This window comes from Ambystoma mexicanum, chromosome 6p (assembly GCF_040938575.1).
Source record: "Ambystoma mexicanum isolate Mex_15411 chromosome 6p, UKY_AmexF1_1, whole genome shotgun sequence".
Taxonomy (NCBI): domain Eukaryota; kingdom Metazoa; phylum Chordata; class Amphibia; order Caudata; family Ambystomatidae; genus Ambystoma; species Ambystoma mexicanum.
The window spans coordinates 1,137,716,879-1,137,739,009 of NC_090935.1; the positions used below are offsets into that span (position 1 = coordinate 1,137,716,879).

Sequence of the window (22,131 nt, forward strand, 5' to 3'; positions counted from 1 at the left end):
TGGTGAATTCGGAGATAATTTTGTGAAGTTCTTTGCTTGGGTTTTTGCAGTTTAGGATTCGGGAGTTGTGGTGGGCTTTTTTTGCTTTCCGGATTTCGGCTTTGTACCGATACAGGTGTCGGGCTAAGGAGGTCTTGCTCTCATGGGTTTTCTCTTTCTGCCATTTGCGTTCTAGGTATTTGTATTGTCGTTTAGTGGTCTTCAGCTCAGGGGTGAACCATCTGGGGAAAAGGCCACGGCGGGTTGATGGTTTGCACGAGGGGGTGAGCCGCATCAGAGATGTGTTGAGCCATGAATCAAAGGCCTCAGGGGTTAGTTGATTGTTGAGATGGCAGGTAGGTGGTGGAGACTGGAGGAGTGCTTCGGCTAGGCCCGGGATGATTATTAGTTTCTTCCAGCATTTGCGTATGTTTGGAGGTTCAGATACGAGTACGGGACGGGGTTCGGGTGAGTGGATGGCGAACGAGAGAATGAAGTGATCGGACCAGATGATAGGGGTGGGCGGCATTAGATGAGTCAGGGTGTTGGAGATAAAGATGGCATCAAGAGTGTGTCCTTTATAGTGATTCGGGCCGTTTATGTGGGATTGGAGATTAATTGCATCTAAACCGTCAGCCAGGGAGTATGTCATAGGGTTGGTGGGGATGTCGAGCCATATGTTGAAGTCTCCAAGAAGGGTGAGGTTGGGATGGTTTAGTTGGAGGGTGGCAATAGAATCGCAAAGGTTGTTTGCGAAGTGTCTATCGTAGCCAGGGGGCCTGTAGATTATTAGGAAGCTGTGTGAGAGCGAAGGGGAGAGGGATAGTTTAACGAAGAGAGATTCGCAGGATGGAATGGAGGGTTGGTTGTCGATGATTGAGGCGCGGAAGAGAGATTTGAAGACAAATGCTATCCCCCCTCCCCTGGACGGACGGTTTAGTGGGATGTGGGAGTAGTCAGGCGGAAAGGCTTCATTAGCGATTGGGCCGAAGTCATCAGAGAATCAGGTTTCAGTGATGAAAACTAGGTCTGGTTTGACTGAGGCGAGGAGGTCAAAGATGCAATGTCTGTTTTTTGCCATAGATCGGGCGTTAAATAGGATGCAGTTCATATCGGCAGCCAAGGATGGTCTCGGTGCTGGAGCGGATTGGGGCGGTGGAGGAGAGGGTGGAGGGAGGGGGTAGGGTGGGTGATGATAGATGTGAATAGTGGGCGAGCAGAGAGATTGGCAGGCTTCGGGTGGGGTTGGGAGGCTGCGTGTGATATGATGATCGGGTTTGGGTTGGGGGATTTGAAGGAGGGGTGTTGGCGGTTAGGAGTTTCAGTTGCAGGTGATGTGAAATCGAGGGAGAGGGGTTTCAGGCAGGGAGAAGCCACGGGGGAAGGAGGAGATTGCGGGATAGAGGTGATGGGTCGAGACAAGGGAGGTGAGGAGTGCTGAGAGATTGAAGGGGACCAGGAACGTTTCCTCTTTAGTTTCTTTGCTGCGACTGGTGTGTGAGAGAGAGTAGGGGGGTCGGAGGGGGAGAGGGATGCAGCTTCGGTTCTCGCTAGGGCTAGGCGTGCAGTTTTTAGGGAGGGGAAAGGGTGTGGTCGGGGGGGAGGGTGGCAGGGGTATGAGAGGAGGGTGGGAGGTGGGAGATTGCAGGGTAGGGTGTGCCAGGAATTATAGTGAGGGGAGCGGGTATGGGTAATGCTGGTGGGTCGGGGGTGGGGTTCAGGGGATGAGTGGTCTTAGGGTGAGTGGCTCGCCATCGTGCCCCCCTGGCTTGGTGTTTGGAGAGGGGACTGGCAGGGAGTGCGAAGGAGGGTGGGGAGATTTGGGAGGGGGGGGCGGGAGGGAAGGCACATCGGATAGTGGGGGTGGTCCACGGGGTTCGTTTCTGACTGACTCTGGAGGAGTGGGTGCACTCATGATTGGTGCAAGCTTTTAGGTTGATTTAGGTGGGCTTTCTGATTGTAGTTCTGAGGCGCGGTGGTGGTGACACGCTTTTAGGCACACCTCAAGGTTCAATTGCTCGAAGATGATACTAGACTATTTGTGCTTTTCTAGATAGAATTGTAGACAGAGGTGATTTTAGTTTATTGGGTACACTTCTAAGTTCACCTGTACACAGAGAAGATATTCGGTCAGCCTCTAGATTCAATTTGCTTAGAGGGGGTATTAGATTATTAGTCACAGTTTTAAATTCTATATTACACAGATATACTGTCAGTTATACTATTGGGATTGAATAGGGCACGGTAGTGGTGGACTTCTTTCAATTCACCTTTATACAAGGAGGGTATTAGGCATGGATCTAAATCAACTTTGTAGTTAGATTATTAGTCACTGTTTTAGATTCTACATTACATAGCTATGCTGTTAGTTATTTCTAAATCAGAGTTTCACAGAGAGGTTGTTGAGCACAGATTTAGATTCTATATTACACAACTATGTTGTTAGTTATACTAATAGGATTGAATAGGGCACGGTAGTGGTGGACTTCTTTCAATTCACCTTTATGCAGGGAGGGTATTAGGCATGGATATAAATCAACTTTTTAGATTATTAGTCACCGATTTAGATTCTACATTACACAGCTATACTGTTGGTTATTTCTAAATCTGAGTTTCACAGAGAGGTTGTTGAGCACACTTATAAATTCAACTATCAGCGATAGTCAGTTGGGTCCACTTATAAATTTATAGACAGGCTATTGGGCACACTTCTAAATGTAACTTTCACAGAGAGGCTATTGGGCACATTTCTAAATTCAAAGAGGCTATTGGGCGTATTTCTAATGCAACTTTCCACAGACTGGCTGTTGGGCACACTTCTAAATTCACAATTAGCCTATTGGGTACACTTTTACTTTTGACTTTCCACAGAGAGTCTATTGCGCACACTTCTAAATGCAACTTCTAAATGCACTTCTTAATTCAACTTTTTACAGATAGGCACTTGGGCACACTTCTAAAAGCACTTTTAAATTCAACTTTTCATAGAGAGGCAATTGGGCACACTTCTAAGTTCACAGCGAGGCTATTGGGAAGAATTCTAAATGCACTTCTGAATTCAACTTTTCACAGAGAGGCTATTGGGCACACTTCTAAATGTAACTTTCACAGAGAGGCTATTGGGCACACTTCTAAGTTCACAGCAAGGCTGTTGGGAAGACTTCTAAATGCACTTCTAAATTCAACTTTTCACAGAGAGGCAATTGGGCACACTTCTAAATTTACAGTGAGAAAGTGATTGCATTGTAAAAGGGGGTGTAGAGTTCCTAAATATCCTACTGGGTAGGATGGGGTAAAGGTGTTAAAAGGAAGAGGATACCGCGTCTCACCATCCAGTGTCAGCCCTCACCCAGGTGATCCTCCCGCACTGGTCTACCCCCAGGAACTGGATCCAAAATCGATGGCCGTGTCCTGGCCACCTGAATGACATATCCCTGTGGACTAGTGGGTGTGATGCTGGAAATGCATCGAAGGGACAGGGCCTCTGTATCCTTGTCCTTTACTGCCTTTATCGTGTGTTCTGTCGTGTTTTCCGTGCAGGAGTTCATGTGGGACTCCTGGCAGTGCAGTGCTCTCTTTTGGTTTGGTGTACAGACCCATGGGATACCCTTATGGCACCCATGGGTGGGGGTACAACCCTGTGCCCCTAGTGTATGCTTTGGGCACCTGTATGTGGCCCACAGAGCAGGGTATGGGCTGGTGGCAGCTCCATGCTGAATTTGACAGGTGCTCTGAGTATCCTCCATTTTGGGATACCCTGGCCCTGCCATTGGAATCAGTTGATTCCTGATAGGAAACAAGATGGCACCTGTGGCCTCTTGCTTTCTATTGCCTGTTATCTTGTTTTCCCAAAGTCCTGGTAAACCCTGACTCTGTCCCTTCCCCCTGACTGGCTGTTGGGTGGAAGTTCCATATATGGTGTTGTTGTGAAGTCCAGGCCAGACTGGCTGGAGCCTTCCCAGTGACTCCATGTTGTGGGTACACCCTGTGGGTGGGACCTGGGTGAATGGAGTGTGTGACGAATATGCATTCTGTGTTGTGGATGTCTAGTATCTGGTGTAAGACACAATGACTGAGACAGCCCTGCCCGAAACTGATATGAATGCAGTGTGGAGTGTTGAATGGCTGGGTACTTGTCCCAATACACATAACCTGTTGAGAGTGTCTGGAGAGAAGTGAATGGCCTGAATGCTCTATGCACCTGATTGTCTGCCTGCCTGCATGAATGCCCTGCTGACCGATTGGTTGCATGAGTGTGACCCAGCAGCATAAATGGGAGATCAACTAGTATATCTGGGGGCTTCTCACTGCTAGAATTCATGTTCAGAAGCTGAAGAGAAACTGGAGTTGAAACTGAAGCTTAACCTTGAAGCCCTTCTGGAAGAGAAGTCTTGATGCTGCTCTCCTTCATCAATCTGAAAGCTGCTGTGTCTCCAACGACTGACCCAGAGAGGACCTGGTAAGGTGCCCTCTTCCTGAGCTATGAGGGACCATCGTGCACCAGCTGATCTTTGCCAAAGCTCCCTGGTAGACAGACCTACGACAGGCTGCCGACCGGGACCACCACAGAATCACAAGGAGAAGCGCCCGGACACTGTTGTCCATCATCGTCGACGACCGCTGTCACCAACCGGAGCCTCCGTGCTCCCTTTGCCTAAGTAACATTCGATCCAAGGACACTCTCACTTGCACCGTTGACCGATTTGTCCCGCCGGAGAAAGTCGAGACTGCCGACGTGCTGAGGAGCATCCTGACGACCGTAGAGACGCTGGACGACTCGATGCCCTTGCTGGGCCACAGTTCTTCACAATCTCTTTGTGGTCCTGAACTATCGTCATCGAGGTGCCCCGCACGCCTCTTCCTTGCAGGACGCCAACACTCCGTCATCGCCGAGCACCGCTAGGAACGAAGCTGCCGCCTCACCATCATTTTTCACCCCTTTTTCCTCGTGGGATCTCGACGATCCGTGGCTCCTGCCTTAAAGGGAGCCGCTCAAGAAGGATCCGTCGATGACCTGACGACAAACTCTGCTATTCCAGGTACATTGGGGTTGTAGAACTATTTTAGAAGGAAATAAGACTCTTTTGAACAATATATGGACTGGGCTTGTACGATATATCTTTATTTACAGGTTGCCCAGGTGGGGGGATCTCCACACAGAATTGTGCCTAGTTGGTAGGGGTCAATCTTCTGCCAATTGTTCTAACCAACTGATTTCCCCCTATATCTATTGTTGGTTACTTTTATTCCTTGATATGTGTGACATTTGACCACAGTATAGTTGATGCACTTTAATGAGATCTGATAATAAATGTGGTACCACTTTAGCACTGTATATGTTTGCCATTGTACATTTTCTGAGCACAAAGTGAGTTATTGTGATAGTGTACTTAACCTTGAATATTCATTATATAAAGACTGTGTTTTAACTAATACAGTGTGTGGACATTCCTTTGTGGGGGCTTGGGACTACACTGTACTTAAGAACTAGCCTGCATCACCTCCTGAGAAGCTAGGCCTTCATTGCTCATCCATTGCTACCTTATAGAGCATCTTGGCTGGGGTCCTCTGTGCCTCTCCTCTACCATATAGAGAGCAGAAGTACAGACCCCCCTCCAGTCTTTACAGTGGGTGAGACACCTTCTGGTTTCTCACACCACACATTCCTCTTTTCCTCAGAAACATGTGACCTGAACATCAGCTTGGTTCATGTTATTCCACCCTGTCATTAAGTGTCTTCAAAAGTGTCTCTTTGAAGTTAATCACAGTTAATGGGGATGCCTGACCTTATAGGTCATTTCTACTGCCCGTCTTATCTATAACCTCCACAATTTTGATCTAATTGTTTATATTTCTTTGTATTTTAAACTGAAAACTAGGCCTGTTTTTCCGGGTGGACCCAGCCTAATGATCTTGAGGTCAAAGTTTCAGAGGCACAGATCTTTCAGTTCAATGGGGAAAACAAGCTACATACAGAATTCTAACAGAATAGCATTTTAAATTGAAACGATGTGTTCAACATGACATGTTGTATCGCATCTGGTCCTGCTGTTTATAACTACAATACAATATTTAAATAGATATAAGTTCACTTTTGGTATTATTCACTGATAGGCCACAGTTAACATAGGAAACCATTGTTCACTTCTCCAACAAGTAGGCCTTTCCATTTAAATATCAGTTTATTTGTGGAAATTAAGTGCCTTTCTCTGAAATATGTCACTTGTCTTCACTTTTTAAATGTAAGGCACCTTTGTATTTTTCAAAAACACAGCATTTCAATATCTCTTTTCCCATGTGTACTGCTGCAGTTTTGATTGTGTCAAAATGTGCCTTTTCCCAGTTTTACACGAAGTAAGCATCTTTAGCATCACTTTCCTTCAGCTGAGTGCCTTTCCAATTTGACAAAGTAGAGGGAGGCCCATTTTTGTTCCTTCTCTAGGCCTTATGTTGGAAGTCAAAGTTTTGAACTGGCCTGCATCTTCCAATAGGTATCACCTTCACCCGGGTTCATTCTGATAATAGGGCCTTGCATGGCCTCTCAATCTCTGTCACTCTGGGGCTGTATTTTCACCACAAAGCTGGTTAACACTAATATTAAGTTAAGACAGACAGTTCATGATTTCTAATACAGTAACCAGCCTGGGTCTTGACTGGCAAAATATCATCACACATCATGGCCATTTTCTATGTTTTTTCAAAATTCTTTGACAAGTGGCTCCGTGATTGAAGTACACAGTAGTAGGATGACATAACATGTGCCCCTACCTGTTTTAGTTGTCCATATAAAAACCCAGCATAACATGTTCCCCTAACCGTTTTAGTTGTCCATATAAAAACCCAGAATCGTAGACACTTGCTTCAGTTTAAAGACAATTATTTGGAACATATTTAAGAATGATAGGGTTAACCTTAATCTTCTTTACAGCCAATGGCCCTCATTACAAGTCAGGTTTTAAGGGTTTAACGGCGCTGTCGGCGCCGTTAAACCCTTAACGCCTGATTCACACTTTAACGCCTGCTTTTTGCAGGCGTTAAAGTCCAAGGCGCTAAGCGACCTTGGTGCTAATTACGGCACCGTAATTTACGGTGCCGTAATTAGCGCCTTCCCCATCCCCATTATGCCCTATGGGGCAAAAATGGGAATGGGGAAGGGCAAATGGTGAATGGGGAATTACCGCCCCACTCACCTTGGAATGGGGCGGTAATTCCACCATCCACCATGGCGGAATCCGGCATGGACCATGGTGCTAATAGCACCATGGTCCACCGCCTGACTTGTAATGAGGGCCAATGTAGTGGAATGCTAGTGAGCAGTCCAACAACATCCTCAGGAACAGACAAGGGGTTGTACAATGGCAGGTTTTCTAAACCTGCATAGCGGGATGTCCTCAAAGATATATATATTGCAAAAACCACTCCTGTGGTGGGCTCTCACTAAGAAATATTCCTCAGGATCCTGGTTGTACTAGAGTGGGGGTGGTTTGCACTGAAATCCTGACGAAAGGCATAATCAACCTCAGCTAGTCTGTACATTTTCCATCATTGAGGCAGTATTATTTTTTCTCATGTTAGCTTTGTCCATAATGTCATTACAAAATGCAATGCCACAGTAGAAAAATATGTACATGCTGCCTGTACAAATAACCCACCCCCAACATAAGAACACTCATCATCATGTTGTCTTTACCTGTAACACCAGTAAAATTGCTATGCCCAGTGCAAGAAAACAAGTGCACACTTCCGTAATGATTCCTCCACCACATAAGAACAATCACCATCATGTTGGCTTTTCCCATAATACCTGCAAAAGTACTATGCCCACTGTAAGAAAACATAGGTATGCTGCCTGCACCAATTAACCACTTCCACACAAGAACATTCATTACCATGTTGGCTTTGCCCAAAATACTAGTAAACATGCTATGCCAACTGTAAGGAAACATTTACATGCTTGCTCTACCAATGAAATGCCACACACACAAGCACATGCATCATGTTGGCTTTGCTTATAATATGTGAGGAGCCAGGAATGAAACTCAGACACAAGGGATTCATGGTTTCGGTCAAATACTTTTATGAAAATAAAAGGTGTTGGGGAAATGCCTCTCTGCCCCTGCACTAGAGATGTTTCCCTACATAAAACCTAGACTAACAGTCTGGTGATGTCAGAATGTCCAAAACTAAATTGTCCCATGTCCAAAGTGCTATTCCGGCCCTCACATTCTAACAAAATAAACTCTACAGTGAAAAGGGTAATGTCTGTGTCCTTGAGTGGTTTATAAAAAAGGAAAAATGCATAACTCTAACACAAAAGTTCCGGGAATATAGAGTTCCTTGTTCCAGAGGGTGGATCCCTTCCCCTGTATTTCTCTTCCCTCTGTTGTATATTCACAGATATCAGTTCCTTAAGTTTCTCTTCATCCATAACACAACTGATACACAAAACAACTTGCCTCTTTATTTCTATCTTGTTAGGATACCTGGTGTACTCCGCTGCCAGGTTTTTACTCCTCGCCTCTTTGGATTCACGCAGCCTTTGACTAGTCCTGACATATCCCTTTCAGGACCCCTTTTGGAGATGTATGTCTTATGCACTGCTCAGTTTTCCTTGCCTGGTGTGTTTCCCTACCAGGGTTTTCTTTTCTGAACAAACTTGCACTTGCCTGGTATATCTCTCCTGCCAGCGCTTTCTTAATCACAATTGCAATTGCCTGGTATGCTCTCCACCCAGGGCTTTCATAAACTCAATTTCAATTGCCTGGTATGCTCTCTTTCCAGGTCTTTCTTAAAAATAATAGTAACTGTCTTGTATATTATCCTGCCAGGACCTTTCTTCACGTGGGCTCTGCACCCCCTTTCAAACATAATATCTTCTTCTGTCTGCTTTATATAATGCTGTGTCTGCCTGGTACACTGTCTTGCCACAGATTTTCTTAAATGTGTTCTGTGTACACTGACATTTCTGAAAGTTTCTTACTTTTCGTATGTTTTCTCTTTCACTTAAATGTTTACAGGTTCCTTCTCTTTCAAATGTCTTAATTGCTTTCTTTACAATGATTCGCCGTTGACATATCTGCCAATATGCCCTGGCGTCCCTGCTTTCCTTCCGGGGATTCACCGGTTCTTGCTGGCATGCTTCATTTCTTTTGCGGTAAGCTGGTGGCAGTCGTTCTGCATTTCTCCCCATCTTGCTGTCTTGGTTCCTCACCTTCTCGACCACCCGCTGTTCCTGCTGTGCCCTCCTGCTTCGTGTCAGGCTCTGGTAAGGAAAAGACTGCCACTACACACCTGCAGAATCCCAGGAGCCCTGTGTTGGCTTCTGGCGTTCTCGCAGCGTGCGTGTCTTCTCTCATGATCAGATTTCCTCTACTTCATCTCAGAGCCGCACGGCTCCACAGAACTTCTCATAGCCCCATGGTCTCCCGATCCTCACCGAGAGAAGCAGCTTTCTCTTTCCGACACTGCGCTCCAGTCAGCTGTTGCTGCTGTTTAAATCTCCAGGCTATAAGTGCAGCTTGTGCTCTTAATCTTTTCTGCTCTGCATCACTGGGCTCATGTTCCTTGTCGCAGTATTCTTGTGGTTATGGGAATGGATGGCCATTCTTGAGGTTTTACATGGAAATTCTGGGTAAGTGCTTACAGAAGTCTTTAAGTACAAGTTAGCCCTAAATAACTTGCAGACAGAGTCTGAGGAGATATCATCATGGGTTTTGGAGGGTAAATCACATCTTGATGGTTCACATACAGATCTTGTTAGAAGGTCCTTAGTAACTTTCCTAGCAGGATGAGGGGAGGTTTAACAATATGCCACTAAGGCATTGGGTATGGATGGGGTATCATGAACAGAAGAAGGGAAAAACCGGGTGTTGTCCGACAGTGCCTTGCTACTCGTATGGAGGTTGTCTCCCCCCATGTGATTATCTATCATGTAGCCACCCCGAGGGTCAGGATCAGGTAGTGGCTGCCGTCCCCTTGCCACATGGGGAGAGGTCACCGCTGGTTAAAGGAGTGATGACACCATCGGATTCATCACAAATTCCAGTAGAAAATGCCATGCCCCTGTCAGAAGAAATGTCCACCCAGGCTGCATCAATGTATGCCAGTATGGCCATGTAATAAAACTCAGCATTTTGGCTTTGTCCATAATGGCAGCAAATATGGCATGCCGTAAAAATAATTAGATGTTACCAATCCACACAAAATCAGAGGTCAGCACCTGGCCGACCCACACACACACACACACACACACACACACGCATACACACTGCTTCATACATGCATATATACAACATACACATTATCTCATAAACACATGCACTCATACAGAAACACGCAAGCACATTCACATGCACACCAATACAAATGACATGACCAAAACAGACAAAACATACAAACCATCATATACATAAATGCATGCATGCAGGCATACATACAGAATTTGTTTTTCTTACCTGCATCTCAGGTTCTTAGTCCAGACATCCCCTCAGCAACACACTGATTCCCAGGGGGAGCTTCCTGGTTCCCAGAAAAGTGCCATGGAGGTACATGAGTACCGCTTGGCACATTTGGCTCTGCAGTTCTGTATACTGCTCCCCCAAGGGGGAATGCAAGGGTGGGGAAGCAAAATTCTCCTTTGTAGAGTGGGCCATTAGGCATGCACGCTAGGCAACTGCTGTAAAAGGGAACCTATGTACATAAAACCCAGTAAAGGAGCACATTCTCAGCTGCAGCAGGCAGCTAAGGATGTGCTCAGTGTTTTCACTGAGCTGGCATTGCTCCTCCATAATGGGTGGTGGATCATCCCACCCCTGTTGGCACTATCTGACTCCTATACACCCTATTCTTGCTCTCTAGCTTCCACCTGCCTCTTCCTCTTATGATATGACATGATAATTCATTTAAAATGCGCCTGTACACAAGTGTTTCTAGGCATGACAAGACAAGAAAGGGGGGGGGGCAAGGGGAACAAAACAAACAATCTTACTAGGCCTTGTGTCATTCAGATCGTGCAAGGGGAAGAAAGAGAAGAAGTGCCAGGGTGAGTGAAAGGGAGAGTGAAATAGCAAAGCTCAGGTAAGTGCCGCCGGGATGGCCAGTTCTAAGTAAGAGCAAGGAGGCAGGGGACTGTAGGGATTCAGATTCAGTACATAATGCACAGAAGGCCCAGAGGCAGTTCATGGGGATAATGGTCATGAAGGAGCTTTGTCCCCATAAGGTTCAGAGCGAGGCCAGGTAACCAGTTAGTGCAGCAGACAAGAACATCAGCAGGGGAGACAGAGAAAGCAGAGTCGAAAAGTAAGGTCTTGAGTTGCTTCCGGAACCAGAGGTGGTCCTGCTCAAGTTTGAGAGAGGCAGGGACGCTGTTCCAGAGGGAGGCACCATCCGAGGAGAGAGATCTACCCCGCACTCTCAGCCTGGAGAGTGTCTGACCCTCAGAGAGTTGGATGTGGATGAGCGGATGGCTCGAGAAGGGCAGTGCTTAGGAAGAGAAAGTTGGATGGAGTGTGGTCTCTGGTCCAAGAAAACCTTGTGGACTACGCAGAGGGTCTTGAACTTGATCCTTGCAGTCACCGGGAGCCAGTGGAGAGATTTCCAGCTGGAGAGATACGATCCCTGGGCTTGAGGCCAAGGACAAGTCTTGCAGTCCTGTTCTAGATTAGTTGCAGAGGGTGAATAGTAAATGAAGGCAGATTTAGAAAGAGGCTGGCACAGTATTCCAGCCTAGAGAGAACCAGGGCTCTGGAGACAGTGAGCTGCTGGTAGAAAGTGAGAAAAGGAAGAATACCTCTGAGAAGGTGCAGCTGGTAGTCGGATTTCTTAGAGACGTCCGTGATGTAAGGAGAGGGTGGCATCAAAGATGACACCAAGGTTTTTTTGCCTCGCAGGAAGGTATGGGTAGAGGGCCAAAGGAGGGCGACCAGAGTGAAAGAGGGAACGCAGGAGCAGGGGTCCCAATGAGAAGGATCTGGATTGTGAGCTGCACTGGCAATACCCTCAGAAGTAACACAATCACCCCTGCAGATCCACAATTATCTAGATGATATACATGAATTCTCCTCAAACTCTGACCTTCAGCCCCAGTTCTACAAAGTGTCAGAGCATGTTGGCCAACACTGGTATTAATTGCACAACCACATCAATCAATGCCATCTCCAGAGCCACCCTCAGCAGTCACAGGTCAAGAAAACCAGCACCAACACTGGTGCTTTTGTCAGAAACTCTACCTGAGCCATGCCAGCACCGCTCTATGTTCCGCAAAGAAACATTATCAAGCGCTTGCCCTTAATGCGCTTTCACTTTGGTGCCACGCATTACTCTCATTCTGACTGGAGCAGGTTGAGCCTGATGCGGTGGTCTCGGTCTCGATGTCATAGTTATTCTTTTTCTTCTGCAGTTCATAAAGGCCATCTATCTATTTACATCAGCTGCTGGGACATGAATTGTAAGAAGAGAAGCATATTTATAATCTAGGGCTACTGCTGTTAGTGCTAGTCAGTAACACAGGAACTTTCAAGAAGTGTATTGTTGGTACAGATACCAGCAGAAGCCACAACCATTGCCATAGATTATGATACAGCCGTTTATCCTCATTACTAAAGAGACATACCTGACATTGAGGGTAGTCAGCCCTCACAAAAACAAGGGGGAATCTCGAATGGCAAGATGATCCTGTTTTAGCAAGAAGTGAAGAACAGTAAATAGATGAAGAGAGGCTTGCTGCATAGGCTTCAGTACTCAGACCAACTCAGCTGGTATAGGTGGTGGAAGCAGCAACACACCTGTCTGCTTCTGATTTTGTTTTAGACTGTACCAGTGGCAGCAAGCCTTGCTAGCCTGAGCATCACTGCCTTGTCGGTCTTGTAGCAATTCATTTTGGCAACTGGTGTGTTGTTTTGCATTCAGAAAACATGGTGGAATTAAAGCACACAATTGCCAGGAATTAGAAGCCAAAAATCCACAAGGTTACACATATTTTACTTAATTGTGTAATTTAGCTGAAGAAAGCAAAGCTGTGTAGAGGTGCAGTCTGGCAGCTCAGAATCCCTCCCAGTGAACAGACCTCAGTCTTTTCATGTTGTTTTTGATTTTGAAGCCAGACCCTTCATATACCCTTACCTGGCTGCGGAGCAGCCGTAGAGCGGCTGCGGAGCTGCGTAGAGGTGTAGGTGCAGTCTGACAGTCAGTCAATCTGGCTGAGATGGTGGAGACGGCCAACAAGCGGCAATGGTGGAGACGGTGAAGACGGTGCCAATAGCAGAAGATAGAGGGAGACATCGCCGGAGCGGTCGGTATACAATCAAAGACCATCCAGATTGCTGAGACCAAACTCAACACGAAAGTCCTCCATGGCTTACCTCCACCCGCCCTCTTCAGATACATCTTCAATCAGCCCGAGAAGGATCCTGTCACTTGACGCCGACATCAACCACCCACCCTCTGCAGTCAAGTTCTCTCCTCCCATCCCCCCTCTCCGATCTCCCCACAAAATACTCACTGGCGGCTCCCCTGATTCCTTTCCCAAACGTTCCTACCAGCTGGGGGACGACGAGACACGCTGGAGGGTGTTCGAACACTCAGGTCCAATGAGGGACCAGCCGGATGGCAGGCGAGATGGTGGAGGAGGAGCCGGAGCGGGAGGAGGGAGGCATAGTGAGCGGCTCGAGCGGCTTGAGCAAGCAGAACCAGTCGCCGCAGGAACAACCCAGAACCGCTCCAGAAGGGCAGCAAACCAACGGAGGGAGGAACGGACAATTATTGACGAATCTCTCTCTGAACGCCCATACAAAAGAAAGTAGTATGAACGCCAACGAGCAGAACAACAACACCGTGACCAAGCCCTACCCTTCTCCACCGACTGGGGAAACGAGCATTGGTACCACCAACCAGTTACAATCAGCACCACTCAGAACAAGTGTTGAAAGTAAGGTCCACCCAGTTACAGCAAAGGGAGACCTGCCTAGTCCGCATCTAGACTTAACAGATCTCAAAGAAAGCTACCTAACCAATACAACTACAGGCAGCACAGACAATCCTGACATGGACGAGTTAAACGTGTTAAGAGAACATAATGGGGATAAAGAGCTGAACTCATCAGCAAGGGAGAACCTAGAAGGCGACATCCCCTCAAGATCCCCCAAAGTCAGAAAACCCCCATACCTTTTGGGTCTGAAACTGGACTGGTTACCACAGTGATAGAAAACCATAAAACCTGCAAAGAACTACGTTTGAAACTACACAAAGTGACTAAAATCAACACAACTTCACCAATAATATTTCAACACCCTACAACAACGAAAAACCTAAACAAAAAAGACTGCCTCACAACAATAACCCAATCGGAAAATATTTTAACAAAGTGGGCAAAACATCTTCCATCAACTCATGTGAATTATCTGACGCTGAAATACTTGAGCGGTCAGTCTCCAAACCCCGATAGATAACAATCAGGAAACTTTAAAACGGTGTCACACCCGCGTGCATGTTAACCTCGACTCCAATATGATGGCATTTTGGACAACGCAAGACTCCAGACACCAACAGCCTCAAAAACCACTCACTAGAACCGGTTGCACCTTCAGAACAGAAGGGGCACACCCAGGAAACCATGCTTAAAGTTTTGAACCAAAACCTTGTCACTTACGAAAACAAAATCCTGACTGAAAGTCAGGCACCAGAGAAACAAGAGAATACCCTTAAGGACCAAACTCTCCTGGTGGTAGGTGCCGAAAGAAGAAAGACTGGTTGAAGACACACAAACAAATAAAGATGCCAAAACCATCAAGACGAAGGAGGTGAAACATTAACTCAAATTAACGTTCCAGAACCACAGCGACGCTTCGCCAGTGAACATACCTCAACCTTTGCCCTTCACCCCAACAAAGGGGAAAACAGAAAGAGATACGTCCAAGATAACGGAAATAAATTCTCCAAGTAAAAAACTGGACATTTTTGCCACAATGTCAGCAGTAACCATAGTCCTGGCTCCCTTCGGGAAACTATACAAGTCAATGAACAAGACACTTAAGGATCACACGTCAATGACAGTGCTCATGCACACTAAGTTGATACACCTGGAAGGTTACATCATGGCGGCTGAAGCCTGGAAGGCTAACACAAGAGACCAGGGAACAATGACTCAAAACACACAAGACCTTGACAATGCACTTGATCGACCTAAACAAGCAACATTCCAGTAAAAAAAAACGACCAATAAGTACCGGAACTCAAACCAATTATGGAAACAATACAGAAAGAAACCACTTGAACGAGTATGAACAACTACATCAAATTGACGAAAAATGAGGAGACATTCGAAAACAGTAACCCAGGGCTACCACAAGTGATAAACAGTAACAACACAATGAGAACCTCTATGAGGAGCATTAAACACACAAAAACTATGATGGACGAGGACACACCTCAATGTAGCCACTCAAAGCCACAGCATACAAAGAGACACAATGCCACCTCAAAATTAGACAAACAGAGAGGACATAATGGCCTCGATCCTAAGCAGAACAAAACCATACCAGAGTCTCTGAGTCTAGGAGAAACAAACAAAGAGGGACAACCAACCAACTTTGAGAATAACAAAACTCCACCTTACCCCCAGTGCATAAGAAAGGAAAACTGATACACAGCAAATATCAAATGGGGAATGAGGCCAAACCGCTTGAGAACTCAACAAAATGGGCCACAATTTTTGACAAAAGGACCCCAGCGCAAGCTCAATCACCAAACCTAAGAAGTGATATAAACAGGACACAAGAAGAATTGGGATACAACACAATTGACTTGTCAAACATCAGTGTATACTCAATAGAAAACTCAGAATCAGAACTCCCCATACCGGCAGGGCAAAAAAGAAAAGTATCCTTCGCCTTGCCTTGCCTTCCCCAAACAAATCAATTAGAGGCCACAAAAGCATTGACAACAGTGACCAGCAAGAAAGGTAATGACAAAAATAGGGAGAGAAACTGGAAAAGTCGAGGAACGGGAAGAACTTCCCGACCAGTGAGCCCAAAAACCCAAAAAACCTTGTCTAGTGGGGAAAGAACATACAGAGACAAGACTTCTTCAATACATAAAAGCAAAGAGAAATCAGGAGACTCCCCAAAGCGGATAAGAACTGACAACGTCAACAGGGTCCATAGATACATGACAAAATCCTACGAAAACACAGGAAGACATGTTGCAAAAAACTCTAAAACCAATCCGCAGTCAGCCTCCAACCATATAAGAGCATCGGCACTTTTTACACACAAGAGTCGATCTACAAGGACCTTGAAGTTAGAAAGACTATCAGACATAGAAGAAAAGCTAATCCTCAACAGAAGAACCAACTTTGGACTGCTGGGTAGAATCTTGACCGACCACTCAATTCGAAGCAAGATATAAAATCATAGAATTTGCTCACAGAAGGCACACAGACAGTATCTTCCTACATATCACACCGTCAACGGTCAAGAAAATACTCCTCCACATTGCTGGTAAACTCCACAAGATGGGCTTCCACCTCTGGGAAACAACCTCTGAAGAGAGAGGACTCGAGCTTCACTCCACGAGGCGAGAAAAATCGATCAGAACACCCCAAGAGCCTAAATCGGGAAGAAAGAAGTAAGTCGGTACTGGCCCAGAGAGACTACCCACGCCAATCATGATCAAGTCACTTGACATTCCGCGACGGACATCTACACAATGTGTCCAGAGCATCAATTACAAATAACACAATGGGGCTCATTAGAGCATGGCTGCCTCCAAATTCGGGTCCGGGTCCGTGGTCCCTGAATGGCGAAATACCAGGCCATTCTGACTTTGGAGGGCCTGGTATTTCCCCATTCAGGGAACCCAGACCCGACCATCCCCATTCCCATTGAGCCCCCATAGGGCTCAATGGGAATGGGGAGCGTGCTAAAAATGGGCCCGTTAACGACGGGCCTGTGTTGTTTGCATGCTGGTCCCATCGCGGGACCCGCAAAGGACGTCTGGTCTGATCAGACGTCCAGAGTGGGTCCCTCAAGGGGACCTTGTAATAGGGCGGAATGGGTTTAACGGTGCCGGCACCTTTACCGGCGCCGTTAAACCCATTCCACCAGGGTCGTAATGAGGCCCAATGTCTCAATCTGCGATAGAAATAAAAAGATACCTGCTCAGTCGACATCTTCGACCGATTTTCCAAACACAGACAAAGACTCAAACCGTAAACCAAAAGGCCTGAGACCTTCACCAAATGGAATCAAAGAAGCTGGGAGCAAGACAAACGCAGCTACCTTAAAAGCACTGCAACAAAAGCACGCTGACAAAGACTCGAACAGATGGGCTTGGATTCCAGTGGCCCTAGCGCGATACACCAGGAAATAGCAATCATTAAAGACTCCTAATAGTCATGACATAGGAGTCAGCAAAGAAAAGGCCACATAGCAAAGACTAACAATAGGATCATGCAACACCAGAGACCATACACACCTAACGAAGGCCGGAGATATAAACATTGCCCAATTTCACCTATTAAGCCTGCAAGAAACCTGGCTATTATCATCACCAAGTATAGACGGCTACGAGACCTTATTATCCCCAGCACTCAAGGGACACAAAGGCCATCAAACATCTGGTCTCCTAATCGCGGTCCGCTCAGGAGGGGCCCTGAGAATAGAACAAAGTCTTGTCTCCTTCACCTTCATTCAGGCGGAGCTCCAGGCATGGAACCATAACAAGAGGTCAACAACAGACAAAAAGGTAGAACTAATTCTGCTGATCAACATCTATTGGAACCCCACAGCACAAACAACAAAAAGCTTCCTAAATTCCATCGACTTAATCATAACAGAAGCTATGATAGCTAACACCATAGCCCACATGTTGATATGCAGAGATTTAAACACCACCTGCCCAGAAACAGGATGAGAAAACATCGAACCCACGACAAGAAACTACTACAGAGAACACAAAAGAGGCACTGCATGGGCTGAGCTCATGGATTCTCGAGACCTGTACAACTTAAACCAACTTGACAAAACCACACCGCTTGAGCTGACTTGGGAGAGAGAAGGACACAAAAGCACCATCAACCACATCTACACTTCAAAAGAACTGTACGCAATCATCGATTCATTCAAAGTGATCAAAACCACCCACAGCAATCACAACATGCAAGTAGCATCATGGCCAGCATTCAAAGAAACACACCAAATGACAGTTCAGGTAGAAGCTGGCACTCAAGGGACACCATAAAAGCTAACGAAAGAAGCAATCAGCCAGATCACGAAAAAGCTACAAGGGAGAGTATGCCTCAAATGATGGAGTCCTGACAACACCTGAGCTGGACTATCGCCCACTCCTCATCCCATACTCATTTCAAAGGAAAACAAAAAGTGGTCCAGCAAAACAACATTTACATAGATACAATGAAGAACTGTGGGAAAGGAGATCGTGCATGAGGAAAGCCAATAGACGTGCCTAAACAAATCCGTCAAAACAGAACGTCTCCCTCTCAACAAAATCAAGAAATAGATACAAAACCTGGCTATTAACATTTTGGAGAAGATTATACCAACACGACTCAGAGACGATACTACGAGCCATCTGCAGTCGACACTCCAAAGACTTCTGGTCACTGGTCAAAGACAAAACATCGACTATGGAAAAAGCGATACAAAACTGCGTCAGCGAGAAAGCATGGTCATCATACTTCAACGACTTGTTCCAGCATTCCACAACTGTATTGTCCACCGACGAAAAAAAACTTCCAATTGCGAGTGGGACTTTGTCCATGGCAAAACATCAATCCTGAAAAAGATAAAAACTTTGAAAAATTCAAGGGCCCCGGGTCCAGATGGAATTTCCAACATCCAACAAAAAGCGGACCCCGGATGAATGGGCAATCTTCATCTCAGAGATCATTAACAGATGCCTGGCCACAAGAAACATACCTGCATCATGGAAAACTGCTAACATCGCCTCAATTTACAAGATAGGACCCAAAAGCGAGCCCAAAAACTATCAACCAATAGCTTTGCTAGACGTGATAGGCAATCTATTTGGGTCCCTACTCCTGGACAACTTCCATGACTGGCAGAAAGAGACAAACACTGAGGATCCATACCAATCAGGTTTTGTCAAAAATCTCGGCACAACTGCAGACATTATCCTGATTAGCACTCTTAAGGCTAGTGTGATGGAAGGACACCCCAGAATATTCATAGCTTCCATATACCTGGTCCAGGCATTTGACTGCATGAACAGACCAAAGCTATGGCTAAAACTAAAGAAAGCAAAGTGCCCAGATGCCACCTTAGAACTAATCAAAGCACTCTGCTCAGACACCTCGATGAGAGTGTGTTTAAATGCAGCGGGCCACCTGTCAGAACCCATAGAGACCAACAGAGGGGTAAAACAAGGTTGCCCCTTGGCACCAGCATTATATAATGCATACATGGCTGACATCGTCGACATCGAAAACGATACCCGCTCCTTTCCTCCTACAATAGGAGAGTCAAAGATCACGAGGCTCCTTTACGCGAACGACATCATTCTCCTGGACCAGACAGCCATCGGACTACAGCAGCGTCAGCTAAACAGCCTCTCAGCATATTTAAAAAAAAAACGACCTGGACATTAACACAAACCAAACTAAGGTCATGATCATTGAGAAAACAACAAAAAAAGCAAAAAAACTACATTGGTCGATGGACTCAGATAGACTGGAAATAGTGACCAGCTTTACCTATCTGGGAGTTAAAGTCACTCAAAGCAGAATGGAAATGACAATGCAGGAGTTTCTTTATGCAAAAACAACTACACTAGCAGCTCAAGCATCGATCCTTGATAAAAAGTTGGGCAAGTTCTCATTACTGTCAGTGATCAACTTTTACAAAGCCAAAGTTACACCAGCGATCACCTATGGTGCAGAGGCAATGTCACAACTCCCAAATACACTATGGACAAAACTGGAAGGTCTATTCTGGTGCAAGCTTCTGAAACTACCACTCTCGACTCCAGTGGCAGCAATCAGAAGGGAACTCAGCTTGTCCACACTGAAATCTGTTGCAGACGGAAACAGCCTGCTCTTTCTTGGGAAAATCTTAAGAAAGCCCCGGCCAAAAATCCTTGAAATCATCTACAATGAAATGACGAGCGGGAAAAGCTTGATGCTGAAAGACAGGTCAAAAAGGAACCTGGACCTTCTCGAGGAAATCGGAAGTTCTCAAGAGGAACCCGAATGTATACCAGACAAAGCCAAAGCAAAACTGAAAACCTGGGACTGGATCGAGGCACTGGATAAATCAAATGAGTACAAATCAACCGCCCACTTACCAATGAACATGCAAAAAGTGGACGAGGTCCGAAACTACTTTAAAAAAGTTCCCTTACAAGGTATTAGGCACAATATATTTAAGGGCGCAATTGAACGTCCTGAAAGCAAATGAGGTGCTAGCATTCAGAAATCAATCCTCTAACAACACGTGTCGCTACTGCAAGGACGCAAACGAAATCAAGACCGTGCGACACCTCCTTTTGTCATGCCCAGGGACAGCGAACTTGAGAGCCAAACACATGCAACACCATAGGCACAAACAACTCATACTAGAGGAAGAGTCTTGGTGGAACTGGATGATGAGTGGAGACAACACATCCCTGACCACCGCAACAGCAAAGCTACTACAGAGTCTGGATTTAGAGGGACAAGCACAAACAGAAAGTCCAGAATCCGAAAACTGGACAGAAGAAAACCATTTAGAAACTACAGAAACATGAAGTAAATCACCAAAACAAACAACGACGCAGGATTGGACACTAGGAACCAAACCCTACACTTCACACTCACTATGAGCCTACGTTGCACCACTTTTGTAAAAATTGTCAAAGTCACAATTATACACATATTTTGTGTAATGTATAATGTGTAATTATATGTGTATAATATATATATATATATATATATATATATATATATATATATATATATATATATATATATATATATATATATATATATATATAATGCCCATCACACTTTCAGGGTGGTAGAAGGTTGTGCTGGTGAACCTCTTAACAACAGACTCTGAATCTGATAAATTAGGGAGTAAATGTTTTCCTGAAATATACCTGATTAATTACCAGCTGTGCCATCAGCCTCCTTACTCAAAGGGCAATATGGTGGTGAGCATGCTGTTCATAAGGTGTCTTCCACAAACACCGCCAGGGCCTGCATGCATCCTGGCGTGCTTTCAAAGCCCTAAACCACATGATGCTGATGTAAAATTCATGACTGTGTCCATGTGACATGCTGCAACAAATGCCAGGGGACAGACCCTCACATTCCTCCAAACCTATTGCATAGCACTCTGGAGGGTGAGTAGAACAGCAACACTCTGCTAGGCATTGGTGAAGGATATATAAGGCCCATTCCGTTGACATCTCGAGCAACAAAACCAGGAGAAAGCATGGTTAATTAACACAGCATTCAAATAAGAAAAGCCCCTGAAAAAGATGTGAAATCTAACCACACAAATTTGATTAAGTGTGACTTGCGTCTCCACACCATAAACTGTCAGCTAATCTACTCCTCATAAACCTAAACCCCAAATAAAACTTTCTTAGGCTAATTGGTGGCTGTGCACCCTCCCCATAGCTGCTGCCCACATGCCATAAGGTTGAGTTCACCAACAGGTAAGGCACACAACAAAGGAACTACCAAACTAGCCATGTTGCCACTTCTACAACCCATTACAACTGGGCCCAACAGCATATGTTTCCCAAGAAGCAACTATTGAGAGCTGCTAGAGAGGATCCAATGAAATCTTCCATATAAGACAAATGGTTACTTGTTTAAAATGCATATTGTGACCTCCTCAAGTAGGAAGTACCCTATTCTGTTTGGATATAGAATTGTTGCAATCAAAATAATGAAACTACATGTTAAAAGAAAAAGCGCAGCGTGAACAGAATAATTCCCACCCATCTATGATCCCAACCACACTGATGTCTCTCACCAGAGGCATGCTCTTATTCAGCAGCAGCCCTAACAGGTCATTTCTGGTTCTATGTGATTTTACCAAAATCATTTTCAGAGAGGTATTTTATAACGAAACATTAATAATGAAAAAAACATTGATTTTTTAAATTAATTATTATTGTTTTGGGACACCC

The 22,131-nt window shown here is 45.5% G+C and overlaps 1 long non-coding RNA gene across 1 annotated transcript in view; it reads left to right on the top strand.

Moving 5' to 3' along the window:
- Positions 1 to 22,131, top strand: part of LOC138510236 (uncharacterized) — a 175,388-nt gene that overhangs the window by 148,716 nt on the left and 4,541 nt on the right. The window lies entirely within an intron of this gene.